Source organism: Adiantum capillus-veneris, chromosome 20 (assembly GCF_014529385.1).
Source record: "Adiantum capillus-veneris isolate H3 chromosome 20, ASM1452938v2, whole genome shotgun sequence".
Classification (NCBI taxonomy): domain Eukaryota; kingdom Viridiplantae; phylum Streptophyta; class Polypodiopsida; order Polypodiales; family Pteridaceae; genus Adiantum; species Adiantum capillus-veneris.
This window is the reverse complement of record NC_140950.1, coordinates 41,805,255-41,814,712: the sequence shown is the minus strand read 5'-3', so window position 1 is coordinate 41,814,712 and position 9,458 is coordinate 41,805,255.

The following is a 9,458-nucleotide window of genomic DNA, read 5'->3' as shown; positions in this document are numbered from 1 at the left end:
CATATGATGGCATACATCAAGCTACCAACCGCAAAAGAGAAAGGCACCTTTGCCATTTCAGTCTTTTTTGCATCAAATTTGGGATAATCATTCATGCATATTTTCACATATGAAGGGAGTGGGGTACTCAATGCCTTCCCCCTCTCCACACAATGCGCATGCCTAAAATGTGAATGTGCATCACCCAAATATTTCATATCAAATATATCATTCAACTTCAATTTCAAGGCAGCTAACTCATCAATGTTTTCCCTTGTAAGTAACATATCATCCACATATAGGATCAGCATCATCAAGCTACCATCCTTAGCTCAACAGTGATCTATGTCACTTTGTCGATAAACTTGAGAAAGCATAAATGAATGGAACTTATGGTACCATTCCCTTGGTGCCTGTTTCAAACCATACAGGCTCTTCTTGAGCTTACCCACCAAGTTTTCATTGCCTTTCTCCTCAAATCCTTATGGCTGCTACATATAAATCTCTTCATGAAGATCGCCATGTAAGAACGATGTCTTAACATCCATTTGGACAAGTTCCGTGTCCTCCCTAGCAACCAATGCAAGAACACAATGCAAAGTAGTCATCTTAACAACATGTGAAAAAATATCTTCGAAGTCAACACCCTCTTGTTGCTTGAATCCCTTTGCAAGAAGTCTTGCCATCAATGCTTTTGACCTTCAACTTAAAACCTATTTGCATGGTAAAATCCTTTTACCAACAAGAAAATGTGCCAATTCCCATGTGGAATTCTTATGCAGTGAGTCCATTTCCGATTGCATAGCCTGCACCCGCCCATAGACTACTGACTCACTCATTGTTCTTTGGAATTGTAATTTTGTGCTTACCATAATATATATGTTTTGTCTAGTGATTGTGATTAATTCTGTGTACAAATCCTCTTGGTTTATAGCAAGATAACTAAACTTACGTCAAAAGAAAAGTTATAGTCTATAAGGGGTAGTATGATAGGATCCAATGAAAGAGGTATTTCATTGAGCCTTTTTTGGGCCAAAGAGAAACACTATACATCGTTGAAAGTGTATTTTACGACTAATCCATATGTTAATTGTAATAGATCGCACATAGTGGAAGTGATAGCAATTCACATCATGTGGATTAGTCATCTAAGATAACTCTAGTATGTACAAAATGTAGATATGAGAGAAGTGAAGAAAAAAGAATTTTCTCCCAAGCCCTATTCTTGTTCGTAGGCAATAAGGATACTGCACGAAGAGATGTACGTGTAGCAAGGAGAATCTAGAATTTGTAGAGAGAGTGACTTTCTAAGAGTGAGAGAGATATATTTGGTTGGAGAGGGAGATGAAATTAGAGGTATATATTGGATTAGAGATGAAAAATAAAGCAACAAGAAACCAATAAAATATCAAAGTAAATCACATCTTACTTGACAAACCCTTCTAGAGTTATTCACCATTTTGATGGAGAGAGAAGAATATGGAAGACTTCAAGCCTTGATTGATACACTAAGTTCAAGTCCTTCTTTGATTAGAGTTTATCTTTCAAGGATAGCTTACAAGAATGGCTAGTCTTCCTCTAGGAGTAAGTGTGGGCTTAGGCTTATGGCTAAGTGCAATTAGGCATTACTACACTCACTCCCTCATGAATGGTTTTCAAGGAAGAAGAGGTCCCCTTTTATAGGTGAAGGGAACCCCCAAGTGTTACACAAGAAAGAGAAGAGCTAGTGTGAACAGGAACTGCCAAAGTTTGAAATGACTTGTCCCTGCATGATGTGGGCAGACTGGAATCCACAATTTTTATCACACCTCCTCAACTGTGGCTCCAGATAAGAAAATAAAAATAGGAGCAAAAGATAAAACTCCTATTTCATATACTTTTTCCAATTTGGACAGGAACCTTGTGTACAAAATTCACCAAAATAGGGTATCTTTCTGGTAGCAAAAGTCTTCTTGTAGTCCCCTTAGCTTAAACTTCCACTTGTGATTCCAATGAACAACTCATGCAATATGAAAAATACATAGAATATATATATATATTGAAAGTACCCTAGATATAGGATCTAGCTAGGATGTGAGATGATAATGAGATAGTAGAAATAAAGAACCAATGTTTTTTGCCCCACGTTAAAGAGACACAACTATTGACACTTTTCCCATAGTACTTTTTGACAGTAAAGTAAGAATATGTTACCCTTTTGATAAATAATAGGATGAGATAGAACGCTTATTATTATACTTAAATATGCATATGTACATTATAGGAAATATACTAATGTATCTAAAAAGTTGCAAGATAGGTCTTGTAGCATTCGTTTCCACCATGTACGTATCACAACACAACAGTGTTGTAGGAGGGCAGACTCGCCATAACGCATCTTCGTACGTCTATGGTGCTCTTCTTCATGTGTGTTCCACGTGTATCTCTCATGTGCATGTGCAACCCGATCACAATGTCGTTGAGGCAAATAATCTTCCTAGCCTCTGGATCCCACAATTGGAATTGCATCTCGCCAGATTCTCCATAGCCAAGAAATACACATTTCTTTAACCTTGTTGCCAACTTATCACAAAACTCTTTCAGAATATGAAAATATGCTTCACAACCAAAGACTCTAAGATGCTTATACAAAGGTGGCTTTCTAGACCAAATTTCTTAGCAACCTTTGACTCCAATTTCGTATTGGGTGACCTGTTAATGAGATGAACTGCTAGAGCTAATGCTTCTACCCAAAAATTATTAGGCAAATTAGCATTGGACAACATACTACGGATCTTCCCTACAATTATATGGTTCATCCTCTTTGCAACGCCATTTTGTGGGGGGGTTTAGGAGTCGTCAACTTCCTTTTTATGCCCTTCAAGTCACCAAAGTCTTGGAAAGGTCTAGACACATACTCTCCACCATTGTCAAAATGCAAGCACTTGATCTCCTTGCCAGTTTGAATTTCTATGATGGTTACAAACCATTTGAACAGTGAAAGGAATTCATTCTTTCTCTTTAGAGGATATACCCATAATTTACATGAGAAGTCATCAATGAACGTGACAAAATATGCCGCTCCACCCGTTGACAACATCGGCATAGGACCACACACATTACTATGCACAAGTGCTAAAGGCTTACTTTTCCAAAGAACTGCCCTTTTTGTGTGGTGATTGTGTTTGTTTACTATACAAGCAATGTTAACAAATACAAAAATCAGAGAAATTGAAGCAAGGAACATAATTAAAACAAGATAACACTTTCATTCCACTAGGAGACATATGTCCTAACCAACGATGCCGCAAAGATAGGCTTGGCTCCTTGGTTACACAAATTACATGATTTTTGACATTGGATACATGTAGCATATACAAAGTGCTTGACTTTGAACCACGTGCTACAACAAGGGAACCTTTGGCAATCTTCCAAGAGTAATCACCAAACACACAACTGTAACGAGCGTCATCCAACTCTCTTGTATTGATCAAGCTCTTAGTGAGCCTCGGTACATGTCTCACATTCTTCAAGGTAAAGGTAGATCCCTATTGAAACTTTATCTGTGCATCACCAACTCCTACAATCTCACATGTGCAATCATTGCCAAGACATACTTAACCCTTACACATGTCACTTTTTGTTAACAACATGTCTACCTTGGTAGTTACATTTGTCAAGAAAATTACAAGGGCATTCAACTTGTTTAGTTGAACTTTGAGAGTAGATACCTCCTTGAATAAGCACATAAGTTCCTCTTGCATTTGACAAACTTGCACATCTACTAAATTTTTTTCAATACTTGATATGTAGGACTTCAATTCTTCAAACTAGTGTCAATCACTATACGACTCACTATCCCTACAGCAAATGCTTTCATTGTAGCTGCTAGATCGGGCCTTGACACTAACAAGTCGAGCATGAGACACCCAAACGCTAACGAAATATGTGCAAACCTAGAAGTACTCGCCTCCCCTATGCTATTTTCAATCACAACATCATCAGGACTACCCATCGTGTATGGATGTGTCAACATCAACAGTGGGGAAGCTACGTCCCTCTCACCCATAGGCAATCTTGTGCATCCTGGAACCAACTCATCAGACTCTAACATGAAAAAATCAAAGAACCCCATATCTGTTAGCACTGTCTGTGTCTCTAGGGAGCACACCTACTCTACCTCTACCTACACAAACTCTGACAACACCTGTTGTGTCTCACTAGAGCACTGCCACTCTATCTCTGTCTCTACACAGTCTACTGGTTCAACCTGCACAATTAAATGTTCTATCTCGTGAGCATGGTTGAGCTCACCTATGAAAGACACGTCTCGTGTCTCGCTCAAAGCATGTCAGCAACAAAATCAAGAGTACACCGTTTAGAACCTCATACACATGCATAGGATATACCAGGCCGCTACGTGCTTTTTTGGCAATCACTAGTGAACCGCAATGCATCTAGAAAGACTGCTCTTTAAGCACTATCTCACTAAGATCAAGCTCTATCTCAGATGAGGAACATAGCACACATGCCATAGCGTGTATGACGCACCACTGGACAAAGACAAACAAACATTTCTTGCACCCTCTATGTCAAACTCCGAACCATTAGCCAAGTGCACACAACCAAGTCTTCCACTAGAAAATGTGCTAAAACACTCACGACATGGTGTGACATGGAAAATTACATCAATCTGCTTCACAATGAGAAGTGCATCCCCCTTTACCATGAGACATTGTATACCTTGGCCAATGCACCTCTTTAAACCATGAAGTAGTGTGTTATATTATGCTTCATTATTGCTGATTGGACCTGGTAGATTGACCTTCTCTTTCAGGACCACCTCTCCACTTGGGTTAAGCAGCACTAGCCCTCCCCCTGATTTTCCTATGGTTCGTTAAAAAGCTCCATCAAAGAACAAGGTAAAAGAACTAGGAATACTTTTTGGTGGTGGCAATGGTAGGGTCTTTACTTTAGACACCTTAATCTCCTTCTCATGTACCCTATAAGTGAGAATACCATCCAATTGTGCATGCACAATATCTTCTACCTTGAAAGAGTATTGGAACTCTTGGAACTCCATAGTCCACTTTGAGATCCTAGTACTAAGATTCATTTGAGATGACACCCAAGGGAACAAATGTTTTGCAGTGAGAATTACAAAAGGTTTTGATAGCAAGTAGGATCTAAACTTTCTCATTGCAAACATGAGAGAAAGCATCACGAGTTCTGCCTCTGTGTACTCTCTCCAAGAAACTCAACACCCTACTAGCAAAGTACACGGGTCGCATCCTAGTACTGTGGGAATCTTGTTGTAACAAAACTACACCAATTGTTTCTTTCCCAACACTAGAGCTAACAAAGAATATGTACTCCCAACAAGGAGGCACAAGTGTTGGTAGCTCTAACAAAATGAATCTAATGTTCCAAAAGTACCCCTCAAGCTCATCTGAACATGCAAATTCTACTTATTGTGTCAACTTTTTCAAAGGATGAAGCAACTCTGAAGCTAAGTGAATGAAGCGTGACATATACTTCACCTTTTGAATGAATGAGATGACCTCTTTGAGATTCTGCGGTGATGGGAGCTCAATAAGAGCCTTTGCCTTTGAAGGATCCACCTAAATGCCTCTATAGGAAACCTTGTGACCGAGAAAGACCACTTCATCCTCACCTATGTGACATTTGTCGGGATTGAGCTGACCTCCATGCCGTAAATTTTTTTCAAACCTTATTCTACCTTTTGTAGTGCAATGATTTTGAGCTATAAATGCAAAAATTATCAGTAAAAACCCTAATGGACTTTCCAAAGAATGCTTGAAACACCATGTTCATGAAGTGTTGAAAAGTTGCAGGAGCATTTGTCAGGCCAGATGGCATGCCTCTGAAAGCATAACAACCCCAAGGAGTGATGAAGGTTGTTTTCAACTGATCCTCCAATGAGATACCTATTTGAAAATAACCTGAGTAGCCATTGCACACAATGTACTACTTGTGACCAGCTACCTTATTTAGTATCTCATCCTAAAATGGGAGGGGAAAGTGATCTCTTTTTGTTGCCTCATTCAATGGACGTAATCCACACACACTCTCCACTTTTTGTTCTTCTTGGAGTGACAACAATGGGAGAGACCCACTTTAAATTCTCCACTAGATAAACAAAACCTGCTTCTAGAAGCTTTTTTACCTCCTTGAGTAAAGCCTGCACCTTGATGACTCCTAGCCTTCATAGCTTTTGAGCCTTAGGTGTAGCCTTTTGCTTTAGATTGATCTTGCGTTGAACATCATCTACTCCATGCACACCGGTGTAGTTTCTAGCAAAAAAGCTTAGGAAAATTCCTTAGCACACACTTGAACTCACCTATTTATTCCTTTGTAAGTTTAGTTTATAGTATACCATCTAGCATCCCTTCATCTTCCACACCTTGGTTCTCGTGAGGACCTACCTCCTCCAAACCTGGGCAAGAGGTCTCTTGGTTGCTTGGCTTAAAACTTACCCCCATGACTTTGATGGAAGACTCCTCTTCAGTAATGCTTCCGCTACTTTCTTCCTCTGAGGTGTTATCAGTCGAGTCTTCCTCCATCTCACTATACAATGATTCTTAATGGAGCTCCTCTTGGTGTTTCTCCTTCATGTCAAAAAGACAACCTTCTTACGATTTTCATTCCTGCAAATTAGCTTTCCAATCTCCCAATCTTGCAAGGCTCGCATTTTCATTAGCCATGGTCTTCCCAGGAAAAATGGGTAACCATTTCCTTTGGTAGTCATAATTTAGAAACCGACTGCCTTCTTAATGCCAATAATATCTTAATGTCATTATGTCTTGAAATAGGTTGTATGGAGCCATACCATATCCAAGAGGGTAGTCTTGGAGGTTGATATGACGCCGAGTCCTCTTGGCTTCCTTGGTCTCCTTTGCCTTATGTGGTTGAATTTTATTTTTCCACTTCTCACATTGGCATGCCCAATGTTAGATCCTTGGAATAGGGTGGACATCAATGGTAAATTTTCAAGAGCTGCACTCATAGGTTTTGAACCCCGATGGATGCGGATGCAGCATAGGTGGCGAACCACTAGACCAGTCACAATCAACTTCTTTCCATGGAGAATTTTTCAAAACTATAGCTAGCTCTAGTAATGTGAACAACCCATATCTCTTCCCTTTTTGCTTGTCCTTGGGCTTTGTACAGGTATGGTTGCACACTTAAACACCAATCACTTTCTTTGTCAGCGATAGAGAGTCATTCCATAACACCTCAATGCAGATACATGGACTAAAGTTAAGAAAGTACAAATTTAGCTAGGAGGGTTGGTGATTGCAAGATCATATTTATGGGTATGGTCACACACACAAATGCACCATATGTCCTCAATGGATTAATTCACAATAAGTTTAAAAAATTCCCAAAATAATTCCCAAATTGTGACAATGAGATTCTCGTAATAATTAAAAGAACATCATGAGTTTTTGCAATGGCGAGCAAGACACTACATACCTAGCTAGGTTTGGTTGGGGATAGGAGATCACAAGCCTAGTGGGTGGTGGGCTAGGGGTCCCCTACCCCCAACCAAATCTAGTTGGGTATGCATTGCCTTTGGAGTGAAAGGTCATGGTGTTAAGCATCATATAAAAATAAAAAGAGTCCATTCCTACATGTGCAAATGTTTCAATCTTTTTTTTTAAAGAGGAGGATCCTACACAATACTTGTTCTCACATACTAATATACTAATATTCTCTAGAGAGATGTAAGAAAGTTCTGTGAATTTGAATTGTATTACGAAATAGTTATAGAATTTGTATGGTGCACAATGAAATCATGACAAGCATCCAAACTACCACCCATTGCATTTGTGATTGGACAAGCCACAATACCGCTTTTATATTTTTTTTCAAAATAGAGGGCATGATATACATGTGAAATTCTAATGCAAATCCACTAAACGGAGGCCATGCATTAGCTTTTGGCACATTCCCATTATAGTTTCTTATCTTTTGCAAGACCATCATGGGATACTATGAGAAAGAGATCACATATCAAGGTATGAATATGATTATTCCAAGAAACAACGTTTGATGCTAGCTAGAAACAATAGGAAGCCAACTCCTTACCACAAAAGGACATATGTGAAAAACTTATTATGTTATATAGTGGCTACCAATGACCATGAAACTTGGATGAAGAGTACAAAATGAGTGATTGAGGGGAGTTTAATTCTATCGAAGCAATTTAAGCAACACAACATCTGCATTAATTTGATATTTTAGACCTCAGATGGAAAAAGGACTTCTTGAGCGGGCTACATATAAGCTTGTTAAGTATTTGAAAGTACTTGGCCATTTCATCCAATTCTCTCAAGGAGCATAAGCAACATCTCCAGGTAATCTTTCAAGCTTTGAGGGAGAATAAATGTGAGGGCCATGCCAGGGACCATCGACTGCACCATCTCCAAATGGATACAGCACGATTCTTGAAATCCATCCCGCTTGAGACCAACAACAAGACATGACTCCTCGCTCTTCGATGCCAACTCAAGGGGGTGATAGCATTCACTTTTCTCTTACAAAACCCTTAAACTCCAAATATATTTTCTTATTGCTTTGAAATTTCTAGTCAAAGTCATTAGATTAAATGTGAACTCAACCTTCCAGGTTCAGATGGTGGGTGTTCTCTAGTTCACCCTTGGTTCACCCTTGGTTCAAGGTCACTGACGCTTCTCTCTCGGTTATGGGTTGAGCACATCCATCAGAGCGTTCCCCTAATATGAGTGTATTTAATAGCTACACAAAGCTCTCATTCCCAAGTTTGATTCACGCTCCGTAGATCGAAATCCCTTATCCCGTTTTCAACTTATGCACGTGCCACGGCACGACATCCACCCCCTCTAAACCTGCACATTCTTCGGCATGTGCTACACATATCTTTTTGCAACAGATTCAGTCTTCATTTAGGTCCACATACATGTTGATTTCATCATCGCTTGCAACAAAATCTAACTCATCATCCTCTCATTCTTCATCCACATCCATAACATTTTCATCAGAGCCTTCATTCTGACCTTTCTGTGAATCAAAGGGATCTGTATCACCTCTTCTTCTGAATAACTTGATTCTTTTCCCTGTGATGGGAATCTTCATTTTTGTCCCGTCTAGTACATCATGGTTCACGTCGTTCTGATGGGATGTGCGTCAATGTTCCTTCCGCAGGTTCACCTACAAAAACCTTTTTATAACTTCTCCTTCCTCTAAATGATAAGTCTTAAATGAGCTTCTCACAACATCATTGATGGCAAACCGCGAGCGTCGCCGAGATCCAAAAACTTCACCGCACCATTCAATCGGTAGGAGCGATGGGTGGGGTGTTCAAAGGGCAAGGACTTAGTCAATGCAAGTTGATGACTCGCGCTTACTAGGAATTCCTCGTTGAAGATCAATAATTGCAATGATCTAGCTTTCCTTCATCAAGTTGATGACTTGTTTGAGCGTGTGAAGAATATATA